A 15160-nucleotide genomic window follows, 5' to 3' on the forward strand; every position below is an offset into this window, starting at 1 on the left:
GCAAAAAACATGATCAAATCATATTCATGCTCAACGCAAACACCAAATAACATTTATTTAGATTCAACACTAATCCCGAAAGTATAGGGAGTGTGCGATGATGATCATATCAATCTTGGAACTACTTCCAACACACATCGTCACCTCGCCCTTAACTAGTTTCTGTTCATTCTGCAACTCCCGTTTCGAGTTACTACTCTTAGCAACTGAACCAGTATCAAATACCGAGGGGTTGCTACGAACACTAGTAAAATACACATCAATAATCTGTATATCAAATATACCTTTGTTCACTTTGCCATCCTTCTTATCCGCCAAATACTTGGGGCAGTTCCGCTTCTAGTGACCAGTCCCTTTGTAGTAGAAGCACTTAGTCTCAGGCTTAGGTCCAGACTTGGGCTTCTTTACTTGAGTAGCAACTTGCTTGCCGTTCTTCTGAAGTTCCCCTTCTTCCCTTTGCCCTTTTCTTGAAACTAGTGGTCTTGTCAACCATCAACACTTGATGTTTTTCTTGATTTCTACCTTCGTCGATTTCAGCATGACGAAGAGCTTGGGAATCATTTCCGTTATCCCTTGCATATTATAGTTCATCATGAAGTTCTAGTAACTTGGTGATAGTGACTAGAGAACTCTGTCAATCACTATCTTATCTGGAAGATTAACTCCCATTTGATTCAAGTGATTGTAGTACTCAGACATTCTGAGCACATGCTCACTAGCTGAGCTATTCTCCTCCATCTTGTAGGCAAAGTACTTGTCAAAGGTCTCATACCTTTCGACATGGGCATGAGTCTGAAATACTAATTTCAACTCTTGGAACATCTCATATGTTCCGTGGCGTTTCAAAAACGTCTTTGAAGCCCCGATTCTAAGCCGTAAAGCATGGTGCACTAAACTATCAAGTAGTCATCATATCGAGCTTGCCAAATGTTCATAACGGCTGCATTTGCTCCTGCAATTGGTCTGTCACCTAGTGGTGCATCAAGGACATAATTCTTCTGTGCAGCAATGAGGATAATCCTCAGATCACGGATCCAATCCGCATCATTGATACTAACATCTTTCAACTTAGTTTTCTCTAGGAACATATCAAAAATAAAACAAGGGAGCAAAACGCGAGCTATTTATCTACAACATAGATATGCTAATACTACCAGGACTAAGTTCATGATAAATTAAAGTTCAGTTAATCATATTACTTAAGAACTCCCACTTAGATAGACATCCCTCGAGTCATCTAAATGATCACGTGATCCAAATCAACTAAACCATGTCCGATCATCACGTGAGATGGAGTAGTTTTCAATGGTGAACATCACTATGTTGATCATATCTACTATATGATTCACGTTCGACCTTTCGGTCTCCAGTGTTCCGAGGCCATATCTGCATATGCTAGGCTCGTCAAGTTTAACCAGAGTATTCTGCGTGTGCAAAACTGGCTTACATCCGTTGTATTTGAACGTAGAGCTTATCACACCCGATCATCACGTGGTGTCTCGGCACGACGAACTTTCGCAATGGTGCATACTCAGAGAGAACACTTATACCTTGAAATTTAGTGAGAGATCATCTTTTAATGCTACCGTCAATCAAAGCAGAATAAGATGCATAAAGGATAAACATCACATGCAATCAATATAAGTGATATGATATGGTCATCATCATCTTGTGCCTTTAATCTCCATCTCCAAAGCACTGTCATGATCACCATCGTCACCGGCGCGACACCTTGATCTCCATCGTAGCATCGTTGTCGTCTCGCCAACTATTGCTTCTACGACTATCGCTACCGCTTAGTGATAAAGTAAAGCAATTACAGGGCGATTGCATTGCATACAATAAAGCGACAACCATATGGCTCCTCCCAGTTGCCGATAACTCTGTTACAAAACATGATCATCTCATACAATAAAATATAGCATCATGTCTTGACCATATCACATCACAACATGCCCTGCAAAAACAAGTTAGACGTCCTCTACTTTGTTGTTGCAAGTTTTACGTGGCTGCTGCGGGTTGAGCAAGAACCGTTCTTACCTACGCATCAAAACCACAATGATAGTTCATGAAGTTAGTGCTGCTTTAACCTTCTCAAGGACCGGGCGTAGCCACACTCGGTTTAACTAAAGTTGGAGAAACCGACACCCGCCAGCCACCTGTGTGCAAAGCACGTCGGTAGAACCAGTCTCGCGTAAGCGTACGCGTAATGTTGGTCCGGGCCGCTTCATCCAACAATACCGCCGAACCAAAGTATGACATGCTGGTAACCAGTATGACTTGTATCGCCCACAACTCACTTGTGTTCTACTCGTGCATATAACATCTACGCATAAACCTGGCTCGGATGCCACTGTTGGGGAACGTAATAATTTCAAAAAAATTCATACGCACATGCAAGATCATGGTGATGCATAGCAACGAGAGGGAAGAGTGTTGTCTACGTACCCTCGTAGACCGTAAGCGGAAGCGTTATGACAACACGGTTGATGTAGTCGTACGTCTTCACGATCGACCGATCCTCGGTACCGAACGTATGGCACCTCCGCGTTCAGCACACGTTCAGCTCGGTGACGTCCCGCGAACTCACGATCCAGTAGAGCTTCGGGGAAGATCTCCGTCAGCACGATGGCGTGGTAACGGTGTTGATGAAGTTACTGATGCAGTGCTTCGCCTAAGCACCGCTACAATATGACTGAGTTGGATTATGGTGGAGGGGGGCACCGTACACGGCTAAGAGAGATCAATGATCAACTTGTGTGTCTTGGGGTGCCCCCTGCCCCCGTATATAAAGGAGGGAGGGAGGAGGAGGCCGGCCCTAGGAGGGGCACGCCAAGGGAGTAGGATTCCTACTCCTAGTAGGAGTTGGTTTCCTCCTTTCCTAGTCCAACTAGGAGAAGGGGGAAAGGAGGGGGAGGGGAGAAGGAAGGGAGAGGGGGGCCGCGCCCCAAACCCCTTGTCCAATTCGGACTGGGCTTGGGAGGGGCGCGCGCCACCTCCTGGCTGCTGCCTCTCCTTCCCACTAAGGCCCATTAAGGCCCATTGACTCCCCGGACGAATTCCCGTAACTCCCTGGTACTCCAAAAAAATACCCGAATCACTCGGAACCTTTCTGATGTCCGAATATAGCCTTCCAATATATCGATCTTTACGTCTCGACCATTTCGAGACTCCTCGTCATGTCCCCGATCTCATCCGGGACTCCGAACTACCTTCGGTACATCAAATCACATAAACTCATAATACCGATCGTCACAGAACTTTAAGCGTGCGGACCATACGGGTTCGAGAACTATGTAGACATGACCGAGACACGTCTCCGGTCAATAACCAATAGCGGAACCTGGATGCTCATATTGGTTCCTACATATTCTACGAAGATCTTTATTGGTCAAACCGCATAACAACATACGTTGTTCCCTTTGTCATCGGTATGTTACTTGCTCGAGATTCGATCGTCGGTATCTCAATACCTAGCTCAATCTCATTACCAGCAAGTCTCTTTACTCGTTCCGTAATGCATCATCCCGCAACTAACTCATTAGTCACATTGCTTTCAAGGCTTATAGTGATGTGTATTACCAAGAGGGCCCAGAGATACCTCTCTGACATTCGGAGTGACAAATCCTAATCTCGATCTATGCCAACTCAGTACCATTGGAGACACCTGTAGAGCACCTTTATAATCACCCAGTTATGTTGTGACGTTTGGTAGCACACAAAGTGTTCCTTGTCACGACCGGTTTTTCAATAAAACATTTATTGAGAAACCGATCCCTTTAACGGACCAGTAGAGAAGAATCCTTCTTACTGGTAGACAAATTCTTGATTACAGAAATATCCAGGAGTACTAAATACAATACAAGGTTGAGCGGAGGCTGCTCAACAATTTATTACAAGCACGCCGATATTAAACATAAAGGCGGATATGGCACAAGGGGTATGGTGGCATAACTACTGACTCGTAATAAAAGTGGTGGTGGATATGTCACAGTGAAGTGGGTGACATGACTCCTAAATCTTACTGCATCATCGAGCGTCGGAGTGAGACTCGAGGACTCTTATTTTGGTGGCGGAAGCGTATATAACACAAGTGACCAAATCCAGGGTCGCACGGTACTGACTGGGATTCCTCTAGGCGTCGGACTCGCTATCAAACTCATCATCCATGAGATCGCCTTCGTCAACATCTGGCCAAATCAACAAGCCAGGTGAGTACTATGAAAGTACTCGCAAGACAGTTTGGACATAAGATATAACAAATGCAAACATGATGCATATGAACAGATTAATAAAGTGCACTCAGATAATAAAATAGCAATGCATGGGAATTAAAAAGGAAGTCGGGCGGTAGTCCTCCCGAAATCCCAATGTAAAACTGAAGGCCAATCGAGTGTCTGAAATGACTCCTCGAAGGGGGTGCAAATAAATTAACAATGCCGCAGTCGGGCGTCAGGGCGACACCACGTAAAGGGCTTATAATGGAATATAAACGACAGTGCGTGCCACAGTCGGACGTCTGAGCGACATCACGTAAAGGGCTTATATAAAAAATAAATAACAAGACTGCCACAGTCGGACGTCTGAGCGACATCACATAAAGGGCTTATATCAAAAGTAAATAACAAGAATGCCACAGTCGGACGTCTGAGCGACATCACAGAAAGGGCTTATATCAAAAGTAAATAACAAGCATGCCACAGTCGGACGTCTGAGCGACGTCACATAAAGGGCTTATATCAAAAGTAAATAACAAGAGTGCCACAGTCGGACGTCTGAGCGACATCACATAAAGGGCTTATATTTCATAACTCGATATTCCAGTAGCTCATGAAGTTAAATCATTTCAAGGAAATACTCAGGTACGAGATAATAAAATGGTTAGTCCATCCACAGGAATAACATTCAACCGGGTTTACCACTCAAGCTTGTTCACCGGGAATTTCCACGGAGACTGACACAGGGACTGACACTAAGACTGATATGGGTATGTTGACCAAGGCCCTTGACCATGGACACGATGACTCGGAAGGTTTTGACTCCGCAGAGTTTGTACTCTTAACCCCAGCCAACGGATTTCAGTAGTCACAAGGGACTAGTTCCGTTTACGGTATTTTAGGAGAAACACATCTAACCAGTACACACCCATTCCACATTCCGTTGCCAGGAATCACCCTAAGCAATGTTCAAGAAAAACCTTGAGACAGGGAGGCTACAACCTCGCGTAGCATGGGATCAAATTTATATCACGCGCTCTAAGGGGTGCCCCCCTCTCGGTCCCAACCGGAAACACCCATGCCCCCTGACCGGATGACTGGCTTTAATCCAGGGCCATGGAACCCTCATCCCGGCCCCTCTATTTGGTGTGTACAAGGAAAGAGGTTTGCAACTTACTAAACCGTATTCTTTGCAGAAAACATGTGGCAGCACGGAAGGGAACGAACGGTAACGTGGCTCGGTCCACGTTAACGTCGGAGTTAACGGTTGACATAAGACTGGCATGCTACAACAATACCATCTTACTACCTCTCATGTCACCACATGATCAGGTCAACTCTCATCAAGAGATCACAGTAAAACTTCGGAGCACACGGTTAGTTGCCTTGCATGCAACGTAACACTCACCGATGCTCATATGCCATGCACAAACTATTCAAGCAAACATGCAAAACACCCATCATATCAAAGGTTCAAACATGCTTGCCTGGTTCGGAGAAGTCGGAGTCTAGCTCGGCGAAGTTCGCGGCTCCGTCACCTCCTCCGGAATCTACGGTATAAAGAAACCGTATACTAACGTGAATACCGTTGTGTGTATAAAAATTGTTCCAAATTTTTTCCAAATAAATACTATAAAAAACTAGACAAAAATATAAGACTGACCGAAAAAGAATCAATCAAAAAGCATCTTTTGTTTAAAAGATATAAGGGTTTTAGTCCAAGGACTGATCTGTGATGAAACAGAAAAGATCCAGGGGCTTGTTTGAAAAGGCAGAAAACGCTTCGGTAGGAAATACGTCAGCCCAGAAGGAAAACACATTTTGCCCGAAGGCGCCTTCAGAAAACGGTTCGAAGGGAAGAAAGAGAGGCTGACGGGGGGGTCCCACCCGTCAGGTTCAAACTCCGATCGGAGCTCGCCGGCGCCCGAAGGCTGCGGTGGTCGCCGGCGTTGATCCACGGCGAGGCAGGGTGATCGGAGAGTACCTACGGGTTCAGGGTGTCCTTCCGCGTCGGTGGGTGGTGGACTTGACCGTCGGCGAGCACCACGTCGACGACGACCTTATCTCCGGCGGATGGTGGTTCGGGCGAGGGTGGAACTCTCCGGTGGTTGCTGCAAACTTCAAATTGGTGCGTGGGTCAGAGATGTGGATGCACTAGGAGACTACTGGCATGAGTTGAGAGGCAGGGGTGCACGCACTGGAGTGAATCGTGCTGGATCCCGAAGCGGGTCGAGGCGACCGGAGTTGGGGAAGAAGACTCCCTCGAGGCTCTTCCAGTGGCTTGGCGTGGTACTTGTGAGGTGTAGGGATGGTGCGTGTTCGAGTTCGAGCTCGGGACCTCCTTTTATAGGCGATCCGAGGAGGTGGCCGTGAACGGGATAACGCCGGCGAGCAATTACGGCGAGGCAGAGGTCGGGCAGGAGGTTTAGGCGACTTGGCATCTTCGTGGTGGTCCACTGGCACCGTTTCCCCGCTAATACCTCGGTCGGGTTGGGGTAATGCTCTGGTCCTCGACGGAACGGCCGTACGAGCACGACGGCGGCAGGGGGCGCGCTCCGCGCCTTCCAGTTCACGACGACGGCTCTGCAACGTGCACAGAGGAGAGGACGGCCACGCGGTGGCCTCTGGTGGCTTGGGCGGTGCTGGACGGCGCCGTCCCACGCTGCGCCTCTCTGGCAGCCGCAGCGGGCGCTGCTGCCGCCGCTCACGAGGAGGCGTACCTCTGCCAGCTCGTCGCCGACGTCCGCAAGTGTCCAGGCGATCGTGCGGTGCAGAGATAAGAAGGAGGAACAGGGCGCAAGGTGCCACTGCGGCTACTGGCGAGATCGAGGTAAGTTTCTGAAGAAAACGACACCTGCTACTGAAACTGTTCTCTGAATTTCTGAACTTCGACAGTAACAGTGCCCTCCAGGTGTTCGACGATATGATTTGGGCACGAGGGAGATATTTCTGGAGCTGGGACTTGGTGAGGTGACCTCTTGATGCATCCAGAGGCTGCCTGAATTTTCTCAGATTTTTAGGAGAAGGAAACAAATGAATTTCATCAAATTTGACAAATATGGTCCAAACTTGCAGCAAGCACATTTTGAAAATTTTGAACTGGAGACCAGTGGATCTTCATGGATCTTGGTTGAGGGCTCTAAGGACTAGCCAGGGAAATTTGTTTGGAGGCAAAACTCAAAGGAGAAATAGTGGTTCCTTTGTAAATCTCCAAGGGTCAAAATAGAGGACAGAAAAAGTTTTTGATAAGAAATAAATGGAAATAAAATCATGGGGGAGTTCAACTTGCTGGATTTGAAGTTTATCTTGACACAAAGAGGGGAGATGGCTTTTGGGAGGGGATTTCCACTTAGGTCATGGCAAGAGGAGATTTTGAAAGGGGAAAGGATCACTCCATAAGCCATAGGGCTATTTTAAAAAGAAAAGATTTTCAAAAACTTTCCCAAGGAAAAACACTTGTGTTGAGTAAACATAAGATGAAAAACCTCCAAGACCAAAGATCAAGTCTTGGGTGAAACCAAAGAAAAATACTTGTCCTAAAAGAATTTTTTTGAGAAGGAGGGTTCTTTAGAAGAAAACTTTAAATAACCTCCTTCAAATCAAAATAAAGAATTTGATAAAACCAAATAAAAAAATTTGGGTGTCACATTCCTCCGGCATTCGGGAGTTGCATAATCTCATAGTCATAGGAACATGTATAAGTTATGAAGAAAGCAATAGCAACATACTAAACGATCAAGTGCTAAGCTAACGGAATGGGTCAAGTCAATCACATCATTCTCTAATGATGTGATCCCGTTTATCAAATGACAACACATGTCTATGGCTAGGAAACTTAACCATTTTTTATTAACGAGCTAGTCAAAGTAGAGGCATACTAGTGACACTTTGTTTGTCTATGTATTCACACATGTATTAAGTTTCCGGTTAATACAATTCTAGCATGAATAATAAGCATTTATCATGAAATAAGAAAATAAATAATAACTTTATTATTGCCTCTAGGGCATATTTCCTTCACCAAGTAGTGGTTGTGGGAGTGGACAAGTAACCTTGCTGAGAAAATTCTCCAGAGATAATGGCGCTGCTTTTGTTTGCGCCACCTTCGCAACAACATTGCACACCTCAACCATAGGCTCAACCAGAACGTTGGCCGCGTTGAAACCAAGCGGCTCCTCTGGACTCGGCATCAGACGTATAAGGGAGTGCACCACAGAAGAGGAGGAGGAGGAGCTTCCAGGGCGTGGTGACCAGAGCGTAGCCTCCGAGCACATAGGATCAACCGATTCCTCACTCCCTACCAACGAGGCACCATGGGTCAACCACATATCATCGCCCCAAGTAGAGCAGTCCATAGGGGCCGATGATAGCAGGAAAACCCTGAGGAGAAGGCGCCATTGCTTCATCAAGCATAGGATCATTATGCCACGGATTGATGCCCACCGGCCAGCCGAGAGCATTGCAGTAAGGAGATCCTGCTCGACAGGATCGTGAGGGAAGATGCAACAGTCCACACGACGAGCCGAGCAATCTTCAAGGGGCGGCGCCAAGAGAGCCTCAGCGTACGAACGCTGCCTAGTAGCATGGCCGACCGACACGTCACGGTGAACCCCAACACCGAACCGAGGACCGAAGGAAGGCACCGACGAGGAAAGCTTCGACGGAGGGCCAAGGTATATTTATGGGAGAAACACTTCTTGAGTATACATATTGGTTGAATCACTTCCCATCGCCACTCATTTGGCCGTCTTCATCTCATCTTGTCACTTCAGGAGGTTAAGTTCTAACTACTTCATGACCTATGTTGTACTGGACTTTGTGTGCAGCCGTTTTGGAGACGGTTGCTAGGGCTTTGTCCAGGCGATTTGGCTGGCGACATGGCACAATAATTTGTGATGCAAAGTGCGCCACATAATCGCTATTCCAACGATTATAACCACACTGGTTAAGCAATGAATATCCTTTTTCTTGCAAAAAAAGTGTGCCACATAATCACTATTCGCAATGTCTTTTGCTGGACCTTCTTTTCTTTCTAGTTTGTCTATAAAGCTTAATAAATCATTTTTGTTATCCGTTTACTTCTAACATGAACACTGGTGTTATTATGTACAGGAAAACTCACCATTTGTCTTTCTCCATACTGGCTTTCACCTCGCTTTATAAGTAAATAAAGTTTAGAAAGCACAAGCAAGATAAACGGCTAAAGGATACAAAGTAATGAGGAAGCCGGCGTACAAAGCAGATCCTAGGATAACCGGATAACAGACACACGTGACTACGTGAATGACAGATATCAAATGAAGGCCTAAACACAATGCCACAACACGCCCTAGGACACCTAAACTCTACAACAACGCCCTAAAGCGGGGGAACGACACAAAGTGTCATTGCTGCCGAGCCCGAAACGGACAAGCGTCTTCACCTGGAACCTGTTACAAAGAGAAGAACCCCAACAGCATCCTCAAAAAGAAAGTGACACCCGCGCGGAGCTTTCTTTCGGTAGCTCATCCGTGACATCATGAAGCATTCAGGACAACCGCCGCGACCATAAGTTTTCAGATCCGGATCTGAGCGTCGTCACTGTCAAACTAACAGAGACCGTGAGACAATGAGCTACGCTGTACTGGACTCTATGTGCAGCCGTGTTGGAGACGGTTGCTAGGGCTTTGTCCAGTCGGTTTGGCTGGCGACATGGTAATAAAATTTGTGATGCACAGGTGTGCCACGTAATCGCTATTGTCAGTGCCTTTTGCCGGTGAATCTTTTTGCTCTAGTTTGTCTATAAAGCTTAATAAATCATTTTTCTAGTCCATTTACATCTAACATGAACACTTGTATTATTATGAAAAGGAAAACCCACCATTTGTCTATCTCGATGCTTTGGCCTTCATTTGTAAATAAAGTTTATAAAGCACAAGTAATATGAATGGCTAAATGGTACAAAGCAGATATTGGGATTCCAGATAACAAACGCACGTGACTACGTTAACGGTAGATATCGAATGAAGGCCTGAACACAACGCCACGACACGCCCTAGGACACCTAAACTGTACAACAACGCCCTCAAGAGGGGGAACAACGCAGAGTGTAGCTGTTGTCGAGCCCGAGACGGACAAGCGTCTTCACCCGGAACCTGGTACAAAGAGAAGAACACCAACAGCATCCTCAAAAAGAAAGTGACACCCACGTGGAGCTTTTAGCTCATCCGTGGCATCACGAAGCATTCAGGACCCGCGACGGCCACAAGTTTTAAGATCTAGATCTGAGCATCGTCACTCTCAAACAACAACAACAACAGAGACCGTGCCCATCCTCACAGCTGTCATGACTCAAAACAATGTGAATTCGTTACCACAAGATGGCCCGACCGATGTGTCACTATACCTACCCACCCAAAACAACATTATTGAGATGCACATGCCCACCATCGAACCATCGACCGACTCAGCAGTCAGCACATAGCTAAACGCAGCAGAGAAGGACCGGGGCGACTCAGCATTTATTCCTGGGAGAAGGAGGAGGAGGAGGAGGACGTACACGCACGGGAGGATCGATGGAGATCGACGCCGACCTCGTCGTCACCAGGGCCGAGATCACGGACGCCGCGGCGGCCACGTTCGCGGACTCCACCGTGATCCCCGACAGGTACGCCCGGCCGGACGAGGTGGGGGACGGGGTCGTCGTGGGCGACGACGAGAGCCACGAGCTGCCGCTCGTAGACATGGCGAGGCTGCTCGACTCGGAGTCCTCGGAGGCGGAGACCGCCAAGCTTGGCTCTGCGTGTCGAGACTGGGGCTTCTTCCAGGTCAGGCATCCTTCATACTTTTCTTCGTATATATAGAGGGAAGTGTGCATTCCCCGCAAAAAAAGAAGAAGAAGAGGGAATTTGCATTCGCATTATCCTTTTTTGGGTATCAATTCTACACATTCTTCGTTTGCAGCTAACAAACCATGGACTTGACGAATCAGTTGTACAAGAAATGAAGAATAACGCCATGCAGTTCTTCCGCTTGCCACTGGAGAAGAAGAACGCAGTGGGCATCCGGGCCGGCGGCTTGAGAGGGTTTGGGCACCACTTCAGCGGACCATCCCGGGACAAGTTGGACTGGGCAGAGAGCCTCATACTCACGACGCAGGAGAACGAGCAAGCGAACATGGAGCTCTGGCCCGCCGATCCGCCAACATTTAGGTATTTCTAATCCACTACTGTTAAAAATACTCCCTCGTAGGAAGGCGTACTAACCTTCATCCAAAGTCAGAACAGCATTAGTGTCAAAAAGCTCTTATATTATGAGACGGAGGGAGTAGTAAACAGGGAGGGAGCACATGCTTATTACTCTGTTTACTTCGTCTCATTCTCTTGCTTATAAAACAGGGATGCACTTGAAAAGTACTCGCTCCAGATGTCTGGTCTCGCGAGGCGCCTCGTGGGGTTCATGGCGAGCGACCTCTGAGTGGAGCGGGAGGCGCTCGACGGGGCCTTCCGGGGCAAGAGGCAGACCGTCGCCATGCACCACTACCCTCCATGCCGGCACCCGGACAAGGTGATAGGCATCACGCCGCACCACGACGGCCTCGGCCTGGCGCTCCTGCTGCACGTGGACGACACCCCGGGCCTGCAGGTGAGGAGGGGCGGCAGATGGTTCCCGCTGGACCCGCTGCCGGGCGCCCTCGTCGTCAACGTCGGCGACATCCTCCAGGTGCTCACCAACGGCGAGTACAGGAGCGCGGAGCATAGGGTGTTGGTGGACGCCGAGAGAGGCCGGGCAACCGTGGTGATGTTCCAGGACGCGTGCGTCGCCGGGACGGTGAGGCCGCTCCCGGGGCTCGGCGAGGCCAGGTACAGGGCGATCGAGTATGGTGAGTATGTCAAGGGGAATTTCAGGGCCCTCGTTGAAGGGACCAGGTTCGTGGATAGTCTCCGGACCAATGTAGCGCAGGACGAGAAGGTTATCTAAATCGGTTTTGCTAATGGTCAGGCACCTGAAATTACTGTCAATTGATTTGGCACCCTTGGGTCTTCTTTTTTACAAATCAGTACAATTAGGCCTAGGGAGGCCGCAGCCTCATTTCGGGCCGCCACAATGGTTTGAAGTGTGCGCTTGCGTGTGTGCTCTCTACTTTCTTTTAGGTGTGCTTTGTTTGCTGTGTGCGTGTGCGTGTGGATTGTGTTGCTGTGCGTGTGTGTGGGTTGTGTGCTTGTGTGTTCTTGCTCCGTGCGCGCACGCGTCTCCTTACGGAATAAACTAGATCGGGACCGCGCCTTGGCGCGAGGGTGCCGGTCTCAACCTTTTGACGAAGCATGTAACAATATGCTAAAAGAACCCAAATATAGCATTTGCACTTATACAGGATGATAATAAATTAAAGAAATATTTGATTGTGATATAAGTAAAACACAACGGATCTCAAGATCAACATCAGATTATAAGACAGGATCAAAGCCCGGTGCATTCATACGACCACAAAGAGACAGTCATTATATTTGACACGAAGTTCGATACCAAAAGCGAGAACACATAAAGAAAGCAAACTACGGAGCCATAATCACTAAACATACTAATAAGTGGCGTAATTCATCTGCCTTGTCGATGTACTTCACAGGGACTGCCTCACACGAATCTGATACAAACAAATTGTGAGATATATAAAATACAATGATTTCTGTACTCAAGCATTCTTGAATGTGCAGTATATGTACAGCAAGGCGAAATCACAGTAGTTATGAATTAGGAGAGGCCGCATCTAATAGCGCGTCATTTTTTCCAGGTGTCCTTCCAAGCGGCTACTTGTGTCTTCCATTATATCAGAAAGATCTCCAACAGAGTAGTCCATGGCAACTGCATTCTAAAATGCATAAAAAAGTAATGCATGTAAGCCAATCTCTAGCAAGCCTCATGTTATTGGTCTTTGACTCCTCTAACTGCTGCAGCAAGCGTTCGGCACGGCGCTGCTGTCATTTGGACGACGCAAGGTTCAAATCTCTAACAACTGTGTTAGTCATATCGTCTATGTATCTGACAGCCTTTATCGCAGCGGTATCCTCGGCAGCCTCATCGTCTGTGCAATAAAGTCCTGGCACAGAAGTGTCGCTGATTGGTCCCCGAAGGTCAATCGTAGAGGCGTTGAAAAAGACGGTTACACGGATTTTGCCCTCCTCATGAACAACGCGCTTGTACTGAGCCGGTGATAACCCAAGGTGTGCTAGGAGGCTGTCAAGAACTGTTCTGTACGGGATCCTACTCGCTAGATTTCCTACAGTACCAGAGAACACAAAACATAAGGTCATGGGGAACTGCTTAAAGCAATTGAGATCACAATACAAGAGAGGAATTTGAAAAGGCAGTCATTGATAAAAGCAATCATAGTGATAAAGAAGAGATGCTCAGTCTCTAGTTAATCAGGTTGATATTGAGTATGCAAGAGTAGCTCGGGAGGCAAGACTGATACGATCATATACCGTGGAAAAACAGAAAGCAAATTCGTATAGTGTTTGGTCTTTCTAAAGAAACCTACCTACACAGTATTAAAGAAATAGAGTTTAAATCATCACAACGCATGGATCTAAATATCATTATTTATTTGCTATTCCTAGATCACATGTATGTTTCTTTGTACGGATGGCAGTGTCTATATCCGTGAGTATCTTCTCTGATTACAGAGATTGCTGAGTCACATACTCACATTGGCGGAGCCTCATGGAGGCGAAACAGGGCCATGATCCCCCCTTCTGAAAGTGCAAACACTGCAAAACTCTGTTATCTGTTGCTAAACTTTGTTGATTTTCCGGCACTCTGATCACACCCCAAGACACAACACAAGGGACCAAGAATCGATTAGCTCATGTACTCGTGTGTAGCCTGCTGCTAGTGCCTCCTCGAGTGTGTGTGCTTGGTATGGAAAAATAGCCCATTATATTAATTTAATGTGCATATTTGTATAGTAACTGAATCCATTGTCAAGTTTTCCTGGATTCGACCCTGGATTGCCCTGGCTATTTCTAAGCCGTGCTCTCATTTGGCTCCCTCTTTAATTTGGTTCACGCTCCACAACTGCATACTGACCATACTTTTGTAGCTGTCTAGATAAATCAAAGAGGGGATCTGACGCATCTCAGCTCACATGTGCAAGTGCTCGCAAACAGTTGTTAGTGGAGCCAGCGGAACCCGGCGAGCCATGAACCTGGAGCTCATCGTCAGCCATCGCGACCTGAACAGATCCAAGAAATTCCTCAGATGTAGGCACACCTTCAAGGCTTAGAAGGAATATAAACCATCTGTGTGATGTGCGCAGGTGAGGTCTGACCTGGTTGCTGGAGCTGAGACGTGCAGGGACGACCAAAGAGGCGCAACATAGGGCTGATCCAAGGTGGCGCCGCCGTGCCGAGAAGACGATATGTATTCACGGAAGCAAAGGGAAATATCGGCGGGAGAGTGTGAATCCTGGTTTGACCTGTGTATCAGACATGAGGATGACCGAAATAGCCTTGCCCAGTGACCCTTTTAAAGCAAAGCCTAACAGTAGATTCAACTGAACCTAGCCCCTAGAAATGCCAAGGACAGGTCTCCGATCAGATGTCATCCATCGTCTTCTCGCTCGAGCCCTTTTCGTGTAGGCGCGGAGGATCCTGTAGCTGTTAACCATGGCCTATCTACTTTCGTGTAAGCATTAATATATTCAAACATGCATTATCAGTAAGTAAAATAAATAATTTCAGATAATTAATCTGACTCACACACCCACACATGGATATTTAGGCCCTTTTAAACCATATAGAAAATGCAGCGAAGCAAGTTTGCTTTCTCTTCTACTACTGATGCACATGCCAATGCACTTTACAACGAGCATGCACTCGTCACCTTAGTTTTCTCTGCTCATGTACGTCTGCTATATTATCTGGTAATAAGATGGTCTAATGCATATCTTACATAAGAACAAACCA

The 15160-nt window shown here is 47.1% G+C and overlaps 1 pseudogene; it reads left to right on the top strand.

Annotated features, from left to right (window-relative positions):
- Nucleotides 1–10511: 10511 nt before the first annotated feature.
- LOC123172737 (protein SRG1-like) lies at nucleotides 10512–12518 on the top strand (annotated as a pseudogene).
- Nucleotides 12519–15160: the final 2642 nt, after the last annotated feature.

Source organism: Triticum aestivum, chromosome 1D, assembly GCF_018294505.1.
Source record: "Triticum aestivum cultivar Chinese Spring chromosome 1D, IWGSC CS RefSeq v2.1, whole genome shotgun sequence".
Lineage (NCBI taxonomy): Eukaryota > Viridiplantae > Streptophyta > Magnoliopsida > Poales > Poaceae > Triticum > Triticum aestivum.